At 40.9% G+C, this 17,206-nt stretch overlaps 1 protein-coding gene and 1 long non-coding RNA gene across 3 annotated transcripts in view; one reads left to right on the top strand and one right to left on the bottom strand.

Annotated features, from left to right (window-relative positions):
- Nucleotides 1-12,954, top strand: part of LOC309615206 — a 127,553-nt gene extending 114,599 nt beyond the window's left edge. Inside the window, exon 2 of the long non-coding RNA XR_014236629.1 lies at nucleotides 11,761-12,954. This is a non-coding gene — a long non-coding RNA (uncharacterized lncRNA). The remainder of the gene's footprint in view (nucleotides 1-11,760) is intronic.
- Nucleotides 1-17,206, bottom strand: part of DPYS (dihydropyrimidinase) — a 79,573-nt gene that overhangs the window by 23,318 nt on the left and 39,049 nt on the right. The gene's annotated exons all lie outside the window — the stretch shown is intronic.

Below are 17,206 nucleotides of genomic sequence, written 5' to 3'. Positions count from 1 at the left end.
GAGCAAAATGCATGTTTATATGAAATTTTACCCCATCTTCTTCCAGAAACACTAAAGCACCTTAAAAGGAAAACATAATGTGAGGTAGGATAATTAGGGATAAAAACAGAGCAGAGAAACTCTAGAAAAGAAGTTGGTACCAGGCACCTGTGGGTAGTTGAATTCAAGTCTATATAGGAGATTAAACTTATTAGCATAAATTTCTATGCAAAACCTTTCCCGCAAAATAGGCAACCAAACAATGAATCAATTTTAAGGCATACTGTCATGTTTTCTTTTAGACCTTGTGTACAATTTATTCTCATAATTGCCAGAAACCACAAGTGAGGCATGGACAGACTAGGAGGCTTGTCATATATTTAGGAATTAGAAATGCTCTTATATAAAAATAGAACAACAACTTGGGTCTTCTATCATACTGCTGAAAGCCATGCTTGAGTCACTAAACTCTTATCTCTGGTTTATCACTTAAATAAATGAGGTAGAATTACTAATTAGGCTTACAATGTTACCATAAAGAAAGTTAGGTTCTAAGAAACGAGTTTCCTAAGTCCAGAATGATAAGAACACTATTTCACAGCTCTGACCTACCAGCCATACACAACTCTATTTGCTTTCAGCTTGAGGCAAAAAAGAAAATGAAATGAAGTCAACTTGGTGGAACATTGTAGAAAATCTCTATCCATCTATGTGTTTATCTCATATTCCATTCATTTAACATGTATTTATTGATCACTACTCCATGCCACACACTGTTCTAGGCACTGGGGATGCAGCAGTGAATAAAACAGACAAAAATCCCGACAGAAATTGAGCTCACACTCTAGTCAAGCCTATTTCTGAATTTGCAAGGACCTCTTTGTTATAAATATGACTCTAACATACAAACAAGGTCAATTTTTCAATAATAATAACATGCATATAGGTCCTTACAGTTTATGCAAAACACTTTCATGTAACTATAGCATTTATTTCTCAAAAGAACCTGGGGAGTTTGCAAGAAATAAGACAGACCCCTTTAAATGAAGAGACAAATAATAACACGTTACCAAATGAAAAATGAACAAAGGGCATGAACAGATATTTCTTCATAAGGAAAAAAACCCAATGACTAATAAACATGGAAAAATATTCAACTTCCTTAGTGCTCAAATATATGCAATTTGTAGCTGAAAGGTAAAAATTTTTACCTGTGAAAGTAACAAAAATCAAAGGGAAAAAAAAAAAGATTGTACCCAGAGTTGGTGAGGAACCATGAGGAGGAAACCACATATGCAAAGAACCCTTAAATGCATATACCCTTTGATATAGTAATTCTGCTCTTAGTAACTCATCCAATAGAAATAATCAAAAATTTGGATTTAAAATAGCAAAAGAAAAAAATAATTTTAAAAACTGTAAAAAGTAATCCAAGTTATAACTGAAATAAAGAAATTATATAGATACCCTTCTCTGGAGACCACTGTCCCACAGGGTCAGACATCCAACACTGATTAGTGGCTCTTTGCAATGTGACATCTAAGGGGCATTTTACCTAAACTGCAGGTACAACTGCACCCCACGGACACGCCAATCACAAACTAAATGTGAGGAAGTGGTTATGCATAAACAGGACTTGAAACTATGATTGACAAAACAAACTGGAATTCTGGAACTATTGTTGATTCATCTAAGCTTTTTTTATTTTTTTCTATAGGTTCTCACTTTATAAAAGTCATTTACTTTGACACCTCCCTGCTAGGTAGTAAATCTCTCGTGTCTTACCACTTTGTATGTGATAATGATAATGATATTAATGTTGCTTAAAGTTTTACCATATGCCATGCACCATGTTGAAGGTATTATCTCCTTCCAACAAGGCCCAGAGCTTGGCACTATGATTAGCATATCTACATTACTGTGGGTCTGAGAGGAAACTGAGAATTGAAAAGGTAACTTGTCCAAGGTCATGCAGCTAGTATTTGAGATTTGAATCTAGGGACCCACTTCTGCTCTGAATCCCATGCCCCTTAACTACTGTGCCACACACCCTGACCTTTTACCTTATATTATAGTTATTTGAAGAGTTTTTTTAAATTTTATTTAATCTGTCCAATTAGGTCCTAAGTTATACAAGGGGAACACATTTCTCACTCAACTTTGAGTATGATATTTTGCACCCAGTTGGCACTCAATAAATGCTTGGGTCATAAATGAACAAAGCTGCAGTTGTTTTGAAGTCATTTCTGACTCCTTTACCTCATTCAATTTTCAATCTTTCTCCTGGTTGTTAGGAGAACTTTTCCTCCCTGGGGGAAAAATGTCTTAAATCAATTTTTTCCCCCCATTTTCCTTGCCATCATCTTGTTTGAGGCCTTATCCCCTCAAGCCAGACTCCACCAATAGCCTCCTGACCATGCTTCCAGACTCCAACCCATCCTGCCCACTCATAACCCTAAAATACTATTTAATCAAGGTTTCCCAACTGATGAGCCCGGATGCAAGACTGAAACTCTGAGATCCCAGGGTGACCAGGTGTGGGCAGAGCTCATAGGCTAGTCACCTTTGACCAAAAGTATTCTCCCAGGTGACAAGCAGTCATTGAGGATTTGTCTGGACAGGAGACTTTCAGTGCTACGGGAAAACTGGGAAGGTTCCAGGCAAACCAGGACAAGTTGCTTTTGCTATATTCTCCTCCCAGTCTCCAAATCCCTTTCTCTTTAGTGCCGTGTACTCCACAAATAACCATTTTCCACTTATGCCATGTAAAAATAGGGAGGTACAGATTTAGATCAATTCAAATCCTCACACAAAGACATTCAATAGCTTGTGCTGCCTAAGAGAAAAATCTTCTGTACTCAAACTACCATTCAAAGCCCTTGGCAGTTTGGCCAGGACTAATCTTGTCTCCAGCTGCCTGCCACCGTGACCCCTCTGCCCAGCCTCCTGGGTCTCTTGATTGCCCACTGAATTATCTCTTCCATTTTCCCTCATTTATCCCTGACTTCTCCATCTGGAGGGCTTTACTGCCCCCTGTCTACTTATCCAGAACCGTCCCCAAGGATTCAGCTAGGTCAAAGCCCTTTCCCAAGCCCAACCCGGTCTTCTGTGAAGGCTTGATGACCTCAACTCAGGACAATTATTTGGACCACTCATTGGTAGGAGTCAAGCACATGAGACCCTCCCCACTTCTTGAACTGATGTGTTGAGCGCTTCTAATTTTCCTCTTCCAAGAGTTATCTTATCCTTTCCCATGTTTATATTTTGTCTGTCCAACCAGAATGCAGCCTCTTTGATGGCAGGTGTTACATCTTATATTTATGTCCCTCACAGCACTTAGCAACGCTATTTCTTATACAGAGTGAGCACGCAATAAATACGTTTGTAGGTAACCGGTTAATACTTTCTCCTCCCATCCCCACCATGCGAGGAGCTCAGCAACCCTTCCGCACAGATAAATGCTCCTATTTTCTGTGTGTGGCTAAACTGCCTCTTCATTTTTCTGCCTCCAGACTCTTAGCTTTCCTTAAATGCCTGGGTAGGAGAATAGAACCAAGAGCAAAGTATAAACATGTCCCTCCTTGGTGATTAAAAAAAAAAAAAGGGCAGAATCACATTGCGGTGGGGTGGGTGGAGGGGAGACAGGAAGGAAATATTATATCAGAAATGTAAAGAAACCACCTTTAAGAAATTTTGGAGAGACAGAGAGCATTCCAAATATAGGAAAAGAGATAGAGAAAAGGTAGGGAGAAAAGGGCTTCACAGAAAAGAAAAAAATAAATAAAATGAAGCTGTCTATGTTAGAGTATGGCCAGAGAAACCTACAGAAAGGCCTGGCACAAACGCCAAGCTCTGTGTGGAGGGACAGCCTGTGTGACCCCCCTCCAGAAGGCCGCCGGGGAGGTCGCTGCCCAGTCCCAATTACAGGACTGAAGGCAGGCACAGGGAACTGATGGAGAATTTCCTTCAGGCAGCATAATCTCGGCATAAAAAGCAAGACTGATCCATTTCCCTTCCAGCCAAAAAGAAATCAAGTTAGACAAAGGAAATTAGGCCATAGGTTTAATGTGACTCCAGCTGCCGCTGCAAAATCAACTTAATGTACCTTGACTCTCCTCCCCCAGCTCTCTCTGCTTTGCACAGCCCGCTCTTCTGGGAGGGCACCGAGTAGGTGTTCTGCAGGCACAGGAAACCTTTTAAATGGAAAATGTCCACTGTCCTCTGGTGTCCAAAGAATCCCCCAGCCAGCAGGATGTGCTGGGAAGTGAGACCCAGGAGCCCTGGCAGATTCGCAGGGACCTATATGCCAAGTGCGCACTTGTCACCGAGGACAGAGCACGCAGCCTGCTGCCCTGCAGCCCAGCGAGGAAGCTGTGACCTTGGACTCAGGGGTGCCCTGCTCAGCACCCCCAGCTCACCACTCTGCATGAACCTACATATATATACACGTATACAGATGCGTCTATATGTACACATAAACTTCATCTCAGTGTACACATGATAAAGTGGGGAAATCAGGGCCAACACGTATGTTTATGCAAAATATGTGAGGCTGTAACCAGAGGCCCTGATGAATAGGAAACCGTTATATGTCTGTGTTCATGTGTCTTTGGTTGATGCTAATATTCTGTATTTCAGGGATTGGATGCAGTTAGAATAACAAAATAGGTACAAAGCCAGGTCTACAGGTGGATATTTGCTGTGTCACCTCAGGGGACAGGAAGGGATCATAAGCCCAAGTTGTCTAACCCCACTTCCTACCACCCACACCCTATCTCCACATTCCATCCCACTCTGTTAGTGACAGCGGATCCCTGGAATGTCAGACTCGCAGCTCACGAAACAATGACTGCAGCCAAAAAGCAAAAGCCACCATCGCTCCACTAACCCTGCCCCTGCCACCCAGGTAAGGAGTGAGATTATGCCTCACTTTTGTCTTCAGCTGCCTACTCTGGTCTTTGACACATGGCAGGGGTCCAATATATGGTTCTTAATAACTGAATAAATGAATGTGGGACAAGATAAGAGGTAATAGAGACAAACAGAGAGTTCTGCATTTACTTACAAAGAATCGAGCAATTTTATATCTTTCTACTGGCAAAAATTTGACAGCATTTGATATAAGACAAATCAGGGACTAGACAGATGTCCTACAGAAACTCTCACACATGTATACAAGGATGTACACACTGTCTGAAACAGTGAAAGACTGGAAACAACCTAAATGCCCACCAGCATAGGAAGATATATAATCAATCATGCTATATTCATAAAATAGAATACGATACAGCAGTAGAAAGGAATGAAACACCTACACACATTTCGACATGGTTAGGTGCCAATAAACATAATATTGAGAAAGTTGCACAATAATATATATGGTACAATACAATCCATATAAAGCCAAAAATACACAAAATATATTTATTGTGTATATATTGTGCTTGGGAATGCACCTATATATATATATCGTACAAATAGGAAGAAATGCATGGGAGTAATAAACATCAAATCCAGGATTCAAGGTATTTATTGGGGAGAGGGGAGGAGATGGTCTTGGGAAGGTTAATACACAAATGTTAACTGCATTATTCTTTGTGACTTTTGTTTATATTAAATATTGCATCTTTGAAGAATTATGGACACTGTAAATTACTACTTGCTCAAATGGACTTAAAAGTGTGAAACAAACAAACAAACAAAAACCATTTAGCATAATCCTGTTATCTTAACATAAATACCAGAGAAGGCCCAATATAAGTTTTTATATTATTGACTGAATAAATGTGATAAGATATTAGAACTCCATGCAATTGTTCACATTTCACATTTTTAACCTACAAATGGCAATTTCATAAGGTACATCGCAGAAAAAAATGTCATAAAGGAAATGCAAAGTTCTGCATTTAGTTATAAAACCAATCAGCCTCACATGTTCCTGCTCTCGTGGTATGACGAGCAGAATCGGATCCAGTTCTGGGACTTGCATCTTTGTAGGATGTGGACAAGTGTGTGTCAAGAGAAGGGTGAGCAGAAGTGTGGTCAGGACATTGGGATTCTGCTAATCATGGACCTAAGGATCCACTGAGGGATCTGAGGATGCTTATCTGGTGATGGGGTGACTTATTGGAGCCAATGTCTTTCTTCAAATGTTTGACTGAACGAATGAATGAACTATTATCTGAGAATGTAGATACATTCCTCATAGCTTCAGAGGCCAAACATGTTAGCAGCTGGAAGGAGGGAATTTTTAATGCAATCAAAGTAAGAACATCCTAACAATTACAACCATCCCAGGAAGGACGGAACAGTTTGGTTAGGTAGTTAAGTTTCCTAAAACTAGTACTAATCAAGCAGGGCTATAGAGAACTCTGTCTGGGGAGTTAATTGGACTTTGAGTTCCAAAGTCTTCTCTCACACTATGAGAACCAGTGCTTCTTAAACCTGAGTGAGGAACAGAATCCCCTGGGAGGCTTGTGAAAACACAGGCTGCTGGGCTCCACCCTCAGAGTTTCTGAGGCAGCAGGCTCTGGGAGGTGCCTGAGAATGAGCATTTCTAATACATTCCCAGCTGATGCTACTGGCCCAGGGACCACACTTTGAGAACCGCCCCTTTTCTTTTTTTCTTTTTTTTTGGCCGCACCATGCAGCATGTGGGACCTTAGTTCCCCAATGAGGGATTGAACCCGTGCCCCCTGCACTGGGAGTGAGGAGTCTTAACCACCGGACTGCCAGGGAAGTCCCAAGAACCCCTGTTCTTAAAAAAAAAAAAAAAAGTAAATTAGCTTACATTAAGGTTTTTTGTTTTTGTTTTGTTTTTTGAGCTTTGTTCAGGCCATTAGAAAAGACTGTGCTTCCCTAAATTACTCACTGCCTCCAAATAGACTTCTAAAGAGAACAATGCATAGTAACTGATGCTTTCTCCAAAGGCCTTTGTAGGAAGCCATGCTCTTTGCTGTGCTTTAAGAATATAAGGACACTGGGATTCTTTTCAGGTACTGATACTAAATTTCCCTCCATCCATTTTCATTCCATCTTCTGACCCCTCCATAACCAAGGGCCCATGTTTTTAAGATAACTGGCCAGAATTAGAAATGAGTCTGGGACCAAAACACAGAGTCGTTTAACCCACAAAAGGATCCAATCTGGCTTAAGCCACATTCATGGCCAGGCCAGGTCTGGCAATGTTACTGGCCACTGACTCTGGAACGTATCCTTGTCAAGTACTGCTTTGGGGAAGGAGAAGGAAGAAGTGCCAAGAATTCTTTTTTTTTCAACTCAGAGGGAAAAATGTAAAACCTCGATCTTGGACGTGTTTCCGAAGCAGATAAACAAAGCCCAACCAAAATTTTAAAATCACATTTGTTCACTGGCCCGAGACAATTAATATCTGGTTTAGTCACTCAATAAATAATTATTGAGCTGCTATATATTCCTGGCACTGTTTTGGTACCTAGGGATACAGCTGTAAATAAGACAGGCAAATGCCAAAGACAGAAAAATTTATAACATATGTCAGGTAGGAGGAAAAATATAGCAGGTTAGAAAAGCCTATGCCTTTCATACAACCACCTCCCCTTGGTGCTTATTTGTTACCCAAATCTTAATGCTTAAAATAAACTATGCTTACTCTGGCAAAGGCAAATCGTCAACGATAGAATATGGGTTACTGTGGTCTGTCCCTAAGCCGCTTTTCCTGTATCATTTGAAGAAAATTGCAGCTATTAGTAGTGAAGTCCTTGGAAATCATTTCTAGTTCACTTGAAAGGTTCAGCTGCATAAGAACATGTTTAAATAAACAACCTGGAATAAATAGTGGTTAAAATTTCACCCGTATGTAATCAGCAAGCTAGCTCTTTTCATGCATAGTCCAAAACTTTTTTTTAAAGCAAATGTCTTCTGAAGGTCACAAAATGGATCTTACGTGGTTTGTTGAAACTGTTTCACTGCAAATAATTTTTCAAAGGAGTCAGCTCTGGGGGCACATGAGTTCTGATTTAATCAGGTTATCTTAGCCTAGAGGATCCACTAAGCTCCTTAATTTTAGTCATTCTTGCTGCAAGTTGCAGGTGTGTAAGAAACACAAGAGATGGAGCTTTACATGAAATATAATTCTAGTCCTGTTTGGTCTGAATTAAGTCATTACTGCTTTTGAATCACAATTATAGTTAATAATAGCTCCCACTTATTTGATCAATTGATCGTCTACTGCCACTGACCACCGACTACTACTGAGCATCTACTGCACGCCAGGCACTACTGAACATTAATTATGTACCACGCATTTTGGATATTTTGTTTTTTATTACATTTATTATACCAAGCATTTTACGTACACTATCTTAAACACAACAATGCTATCAGATAAACGTCAATCATCATCAACATCCCTACTTTACAAATAAACAGACTGAAATTCAGAAAAATTAAGTAACATTCCCAAGGTCACATCCAGTTAGTATGTGGCAGACAGAGTAGGAATTGAACCCCAAAGCCTTTCTCTTTATGCTCTGGTTCTGCTCCTGCCCCCAGCAGCTGAGAAGGTGGGCTGGATTTTGTGTGGATTAGCAAAAGTCATTTATTCCTCAGGAAACTTTGCTATCATTTGCCAGAAAATTGTCAAAATTACTCTATAAATAAATCTATGGTAACTACTATGTGGCGGGTCCTCGGATAGCTGTGCAAAAGCAGAGCCTTGGTCAACCTTCACCTGACGCCATGCTGCCCCCATGAACGTCTGCAAGACAACCCGGTGAAAAAGCATGGCATAAATCGTCTTCATTTCCAGCCACGCACGTGGTACAAGGCCTGGTCTCTCTCCCCTCCTCCCACATGAGGCGATGGTGTGGGTTTGGGGACTGGGAGAGGAGTGAGTTATAAACAGTCTTAGAAACAGGCATTAAAAGCAGAGTTTTCAGGCTGACCAACATTTACAAGCAGAGACACGGTAGTTGTGTTTATGTGCCTGTGTGTGAGTGCGTGCTAGCATGTGTGTGTGCAAACGCTTCTTTTGAGAAGGAAGATGATAGTGTACAAGTTAGTTAAATGATACACGATGTGCAACTTCAAGGGAAAATGCTTAGTAGCTTCCGTGAAATAGTCACTGATAACATAGCTGTAATAATCAGCCACAGTCATCACTATTCACCAAAGGGCACCTTACTCCCTATTTCTTCTTTTTCCCCACGTCCCACACTCCCCACTAGCCAAGGATGAAATAGCCATTCTTCTCCTTTTCACACACAAGGCCCTCTCTAGAACTCAGAGGGGCACTTTCATTAAGCTGCAAGTCATTACTCTTCTCTGAATATAGTTAAATTCATTTATCTCTATCTTCAATGAGAAAGGGAAGGAAATTAAGCAGGAAAGACAGCACAATGCCTTCAAGAATGGTGTATTCAAGGTCGAAGCCTGCCATAATTGAGTTAAAAATCATAAACGAAAATAACTGTGAGCAAAGTATGCCTGCTTTGCAAAATACAGTCCAGCCTAGAAGTCTTCATTAACTGTTCCAGTGCACACAGTGTGTTAGCTGTGTGTTTGTGTGCTTGAGATTCTGTGAGATACCCTACTGCTCACAAATAATGAAAAGGGACAGTTGCCATGGTAACTAAGTGCTATTTAATGAATGCAGAAGAACGGAAGCTCATAGGATAGTCTTAAATTGCCAGAACATGAGTTATTGCTGCTGCTATAGGCTTGCAAGTAACTCACATGCCATCTTCTCTAATAAGGTTTTTAACAAGTTGGCCAATTTGACTGGTCTCTGTATTTACCACCACATGATACCACAAGATTCTGTCTTGACACTACATGAAAATCATAATCCTGATTTTGTCCTCCTGACTCTAAGCTCCAAGATATCCTACAGAAATGGGCCAAACATTTAGATAGGCAATGTGTCCTTAAATTTCAAGGTCTGACCCAAGTAGTGATGTGTTAGGGCACATACCTCTGTCACAAGCAATAGACACTGGCTCAATGGGCCGTCACACTGAATACAGCAGACTCTTTTTACTTCCAAAAAAGGTGAATGTTCCATATGCACCAAACGCAGTTTGTTTTGATTGTGCAATGACACAGAAGAGCTACTGCAGTTGATTTTTGCAGGAACTTTTTACAGGCTAGTAACATCTTAGGTAACCTTTCAACAGGGTGTCCAAACCTTCTCTACAGACGCCCACTCCCAATCCTCTCTCAGCATCCAGCACCACATGTCAGATCCCTCACCCTGGAATCATCCGGCTTTTTATAAGTTTAAAAGAAAAAGAAACATGGCTGCACTGCCTATCTTTCCCTTGATCTCCTTCAGCAACTTTCATGCAGTCCATTTTTAAGGTTACAGATTGTGTTGCAAGCATACTTCTACATGCCATTAATAAGTAATGAGAATTAAAAAAAAAAAAAAAAAAGGAAAACATCTATGTTCCATGAAGCCAAACATCATTAGCAAACGCATCCATCCTCCAGAGGCTGGCTTCTTCTTGCATAACCAGAAGCTCGAATGGCCTGGTTGGGGCCCTTGGCTCAATGTGGGCTGTGGGCGCCCCCTTCAGGCTCTGGGGTGAAATGCACATTGCTGTCATTTGACATACTAACTAGTCAGCCGGGCAATTAATTGCTTTTGCTAAAAACCTTTCAGGAAATTTCGAAGGAAAATTCTGTTCCAACTCTAATGTTGTGGTCAGACAGAAAGCCTTCACATCACCAGCCTTTAGCTAATATTAAAATTAGACAGGTAAAATCAAAAGGAGTATCCTGCAAGAAAAAAAAAACCTACAGATATATCTATTTGTTCATTGGATTAAATGATGCTTCTTCACTAGATGAGCTCTCTTTAAAATTGCCTGTGTCTGTAATGAACAAGATTAAAACTGGAGATAGGCAGCCCGAAACCTCCTCATCCTCCCACTCCCTTCCACAGCCTGAACCTGGTCTTTCCACTTGTAACCCCCGGCCTTAACTGCCTCCACCCAGACCCTGCTACCAATGCCTCAGTCTACCTCACCTCCATGTTTAGCCTTGACTCTCAGGGTCAGAAGCCTCATTTCCTCTCCTCTCTAATGTGACCCTAGGTCCTATGCCAATGACCGCATTAGTGCAAGAATGATCTTTCCTCGCTGGGCTTCCGTGGCATCTTGTTTCTGCCTCCCACGTGAGATCCTTAACACATTCCTCCTGAGGCTGAGACCCTTTGACTTTATCTCTTATCTCCTCTCCATAGACTGTCAGCTTCCCAAAGGCAGGGCCTGGCTCTTGTACAACCTTGACCCTCATGCCTGGCTCTCAGCGGTGCTCCTTGCTGACTGAATGAAAGAACCAGGAAGATAGCTCTCTGTTAACTTCATTTTCTTCTCTTATTTATTGTAAGAGCTGGTTAAAAAGCTAATTGCACCCCAACCTCAAAAATGAAGGGGACAGGGGCTTCCCTGGTGGCGCAGTGGTTGAGAATCTGCCTGCCAATGCAGGGGACACGGGTTCGAGCCCTGGTCTGGGAAGATCCCACATGCCGTGGAGCAGCTGGGCCCGTGAGCCACAATTACTAAGCCTGCACGTCTGGAGCCTGTGCTCCGCAGTAAGAGAGGCCGCGATAGTGAGAGGCCCGCGCACCGCGATGAAGAGTGGCCCCCGCTTGCCACAACTAGAGAAAGCCCTCGCACAAAAACGAAGACCCAACACAGCCATAAATAAATAAATAAATAAATAAATAAATAAATAAATAAATAAATAAATAAATAAATAAATAAAATAAACTATGTATTAAAAAAAAAAACAAGTGAGAAGAAAAGAATTAAAAAAAAAAATGAAGGGGACACAAGGAAAAGAAGACCCGTGAAGCAGTTCTTTCTTCTTTCCTTAGAGAATCGTTTCTCCTTTATTCATCTTCATTCAACAATTATTGATAACTTGCAATACGTTAAAAGTGTGAGAAAATGCTATTCTTCTTACTTTTCCTCTCACTATAACTGTCGTTGAATAAAATCTTTCCAATTTCCCTTTATGTCATTTCTTTACTTTTCCTCAGCTTTATTGAACTGTAATTGACATATAGTATTGTGTGAGTTTAACGTGTTGATTTTTTTAAAAAATTAATTAATTAATTTATTTATGGCTGTGTTGGGTCTTCGTTGCTGCGTGCGGGCTTTTTCTCTAGTTGCAGACAGCGGGGGCTACTCTTGGTTGCGGTGCATGGGCTTCTCATTGCGGTGGCTTCTCTTGTTGCGGAGCACGGGCTCTAGGCGTGCGGGCTTCAGTAGTTGTGGCTCGCGGGCTCTAGAGCGCAGGCTCAGTAGTTGTGGCGCACGGGCTTAGTTGCTCCGCGGCATGTGGGATCTTCCAGGACCAGGGCTCAAACCCATGTCCCCTTCATTGGCAGGTGGACTCTTAACCACTGCGCCACCAGGGAAGTCCCTAATGTGTTGATTTGATACACACTTACATATTGCAAAATGATTACTGACAAAGCACCTCCATCATGTCACATAATTACCATTTCTGTTTTGTGGTTAGAACATTTAAGATCTACTCTCTTAGCAACTTTCAAGTATATAATAGAGTTTATGCCACGTCTTAATCACATCAATCTTCCATGCAGTGTGGAACCTGTATCCTTCTCACTCACCCCTTCAACATTTATTGTGTTTCTACTCTGTGCTGAACTGGGTCAGACTCTGGGGATGTAGAATCAATTAAAACATAAAACTAGAGCATAATACCCCACTCCTTAAGTGTGGGCTGTGCATAGTGACTTCCTTCTAAAAGGTACAATATGGAAAGGGGAAGAAACGACTAATTGTACAGTGGAGAAAACGGATGCAGCTGATCCAGGTCAACAACGACAGTGAGAAGTCACGTTGATAGTAGGTACCCTTGAAAGGTTGTGATGAAAATAGTACTTTGCCTCTATGGTCTTCCTCCCCAAACCCATAACCCCAGGCTAACATTGAGAGAAACGTCAAAACAAAAAAAAAGAAATAGAGAGACATTCTGCAAAATACCTGACCAGAATTCCTCAAAACTGTCAAGGTCATCAAAAATAAAGTCAGAAACATACAGAACAGACTTGTGGTTGTCAAGAGGGAGGGATGGAGTGGGAGGCTGGGATTAGCAGATGCCAAGTGTTATATACAGAATGGATAAACAACAAGGTCCTACTGTACAGCACAGGGAACTATATTCAGTATCCTGTGATAAACCATAATGGAAAAGAATATAAAAAAGAACATATATATATATATATATATATATATATATATATATATGTATGTGTGTATAACTGAATCACTTTGCTGTACAGAAGAAATTAACACAACATTGTACATCAACTGTACTTCAATAAAAATAAAAAAATAAAGTCAGAAAAATTCTCAGAGACCAAAGGAACCTAAGGAAACATGACGACTAAATGTCATGTGGTGTCCTGGATGAGATCCTGGAATGGAAAAAGAATATTAGGCAAAAACTAAGAAAGTCTCAAAGTATGAACTCTAGTTAATACTAACCTATCAAAACTGGTTCATTCATTGTAGCAAATGTATTGGAGCAACGTAAGATAATCATAATGGAAACCCACTGTGGGGCATTTGGGAGTCTCTGTGTTAACTTTGCAACTTTTCTGTAAATCTAAAACTATTCTGAAACAACACATTTATTTTAGAAAATGGAATTAGACTTCAAGAATGTTAATGAGGGAGAAAGACAGTGAATAAAGGCTGTGACGCAGCGTGGTCGGTGGGCGTGCGGCATTCCAGAGAACGCAGTCTGCGAGGCGAGGAGAGGCAGACCCTCACGGAGGTGGGGGAGTGGCTGGAGACAGGGGGAAGCTATGGGTGACGTGCGGACAGTTAGCGAAGGCTTAAAACATTGTCTCGCACCAGACAGGTCCTCCTTGAGGTCATCAGCATAAATTTTGGCCAGGAACAGCCAGCTCAGATGAGCAACTTTCTCCTAACAAGCAGGCCAAGAGTAGGGACGGCTGGTGCTATAGATCGACCTGGATAAGGGATCAGCATTCAGTTTCTGTCAAATTCTCTCTTTTGATATGAACTATGATAAATGCACTTTCTCCTTGTCCAAATATGTATTCCTTTTCAAAGGTGAGGGAGAAATGAAAACACTCAAACTGTCCAGTCTAATTCCTAGCAAGGTGGAGAGCCATGGGAAGGCCATTCCCTGTGGATCTTCTTTTTAACCCTACACCTGGGTATCTCCAGCGGTACCAGCCTTAAGTCTCCTCTGCTGTTGTAAAGTCTGAGGACAACACCAGCTCAGGTGTAAAGCATTGTCTTCCTTAGACAACTGGACAAAGAAAAATGACCTGAACTCCAGGTTGTGAATAAATCACTTCCTTTACTTACCACATATATTGTTGCTTGGAGGATATTTATAGGCTGTGATTATGTCTCTTTGAGTCATGTTTTCAGACTATATAAATTTAGACCACTCTCTCACCAGTGTTAGCTACTGATTTCTATAACATTCTTTGTCCTCCTTTTCCTAGTCAGTTGTTTCAGAATAGCCCGTAATGATCCAGATGTTTAGTTCTTATTCTTTTTTAAGGTCTATATATTACCTGCTTAATTTCCTTCATTTCTAGCCTAAGAATAACTAACTTAAGGTCAAGCTAAAAAGCCTCTGTGCTTTTAAGTTTCTATCACTTTCGCTCATTGGTTCTCTAGTATTTCTTATATAATATGTTTCCTTCACTTTGTAACAGTAATGATATCAGAAAATTAAATATTTACATTTTTATATATGTGTCTTTTAGTTAAATGATACATACTGGCATGTGATTACTAGTGCTGAGTCTTCTCTATTGATGTCTGCTTATTGTGTATAACTAAGCGCTAAGCATAAAGAAAACCAGCACAGCCCAAGAGCCTGATGTGTAGATCCTGTTCCCAGCTCATCAGTGCCAAGCTGGAGAACCCAGGCATGTCATTTAAGGTCTCTGAGTGTCCGTCCACTCTCTCATCTGTAAAATGAGATATTAATAATTTTTATGCCTACTTCAGAAGGTTTTTGTTAGAATCTCATGAGAAATGCAAAAATGTTTTGTAACCTTAGAAAGTGTTACACAAAATTACTAAGGTTATTTTATATTTATCTAGTTTGGCTGGAGGCAGATGAACCATAGGGTTCTATTTCTCTGACTCTCGGAGACTTTTAAAAAACTGGAGACCTTTTTGATTTTCTTTTCTTGTTTTAATGTCCTTTTGAAACACGGAGAAATATTATCTTTACTTGGGAGGATGTGTTGAAATGATCTAGCCCTCTCTGGATTTCTTTCACTTATATCTTGCTTCTCCAACCCTTTAAGAATTTTCTCTAAGCCACCATCAGAATTTTTTGCACTATGCTTATTCATCTTTTTCAGTGTGAAAACTGCAGAATGTGAGAAATGGGCTAGAAGGGGTGGTTGAAGAGGAGGCTCCACAGAATAATGAATCTGGAAGAATACAGGCGCACCTTGGAGACTGCAGGTTTGGTTCCAGAGCACTGCAATAAACTGAATATCATCATAGAGCAAGTCACATGAACTTTTTGGTTTCCCAGGGCATATAAAACTTATGTTTATACTATACTGTGTCTATTAAGTGTGCAGTAGCATTATGTCTAAAGAAACAATATACATACTTTAATGAAAAATTATTTTATTGCTAAAAAATGCTAACCATCATCTGAGCCTTCGGCAAAGTCCTAATGTTTTTGCTGGCGGAGGGTCTTGCCTGAATGTTAATGGCTGCTGACTGACCAGAGTGGTGACTGCTGAAGATTGAGGTGGCAGTGGCAATTTCTTAAAATAAGACAATAAAGTTTGCTGCATTGATTGACTCTTCCTTTGATGAAAAAATTCTCTGTAGCATGCGGCACTTTTCTTTTTTTTTTTAATTAATTAATTAATTAATTTATTTATTTATTTATGGCTGTGTTGGGTCTTCGTTTCTGTGCGAGGGCTTTCTCTAGTTGCGGCAAGCGAGGGCCACTCTTCATCGCGGTGCGCGGGCCTCTCCTTATCGCAGCCTCTCTTGTTGCGGAGCACAGGCTCCAGACGCGCAGGCTCAGTAGTTGTGGCTCACGGGCCCAGTTGCTCCGCGGCATGTGGGCTCTTCCCAGACCAGGGCTCGAACCCGTGTCCCCTGCATTGGCAGGCAGACTCTCAACCACTGCGCCACCAGGGAAGCCCTGCAGTACTGTGTGATAGCATTTTACCTACAGCAGAACTTCTTTCAAAATCGGAGGTAATCCTCTCAAACCCTGCCTCTGCTTTATCAACTAAGTTTACAGAATATTCTACATCCTTTGTTGTCATTTCAACACCTTCACAGCATCTTCATCAGGAGTAGATTTCATCTCAAGAAACTACTTTCTTTGCTCACACATGAGAAGCAACTTCTCATCCATGAAAGTTTTATTATGAGATTGCAACAATTCATTCACAACCTCAGGCCCCACTTCTATTTCTAGTTCTCTTGCTATTTCCACCACATCTGCAGTTACTTCCTCCACTGAAGTCTTGAACTCCTCAAAGTCATCCATGAGGGTTGGAATCAACTTCTTCCAAACTCCTGTGAATGTTGATATTTTGACCTCTTCCCATGAATCACGAATGTTCTTAATGGCATCTAGAATGGTGAATCCTTTCCAGAAGGTTTTCAACTGACTTTGCCCAGATCCATCAGAGGAATCACTATCTATGGCAGCTATAGCCTTATGAAATGTATTTCTTAAATAATAAGACTTAAAAGTTGCAATTACTCCTGATTCATGAGCTGCAGAATGGGTGTTGGGTCAGCAGGCATGAAAACAACATGAATCTTGTCGTGCATCTCCATCAGAGCTCTTGGGTCACCAAGTGCATAGTCACTGAGCAGTCATATTTCAAAAGGAATCTTTTTTTCTGAGAAGTTGCTCTCATCAGCGGGGCTTAAAATATTCAGCAATATCCACAGATGTGCTGTCATCCAGGCTTTGTTGTTCCATTTAGAGAGCACAGTCAGAGTAGATTTAGCATAATTCTTAAGGGCCCTAGGATTTTCAGAATGGTAAATGAGTACTGACTTCAACTTAAAGTCACCAGCTGCATTAGCCCCTAACAAGAGAGTCAGCCTGTCCTTTGAAGCTTTGAAGCCAGGCATTGACTTCTCCTCTCTAGCTGTGGAAGTCCTAGGTGGCATCTTCTACCGATATAAGGCTGTTTTCATCTACATTGAAAATCTGTTGTGCA

The sequence above is a fragment of the Balaenoptera borealis genome (assembly GCF_965194805.1).
Source record: "Balaenoptera borealis genome assembly, chromosome: 17".
Classification (NCBI taxonomy): domain Eukaryota; kingdom Metazoa; phylum Chordata; class Mammalia; order Artiodactyla; family Balaenopteridae; genus Balaenoptera; species Balaenoptera borealis.
This window is presented reverse-complemented; position numbering and strand designations above follow the sequence as displayed.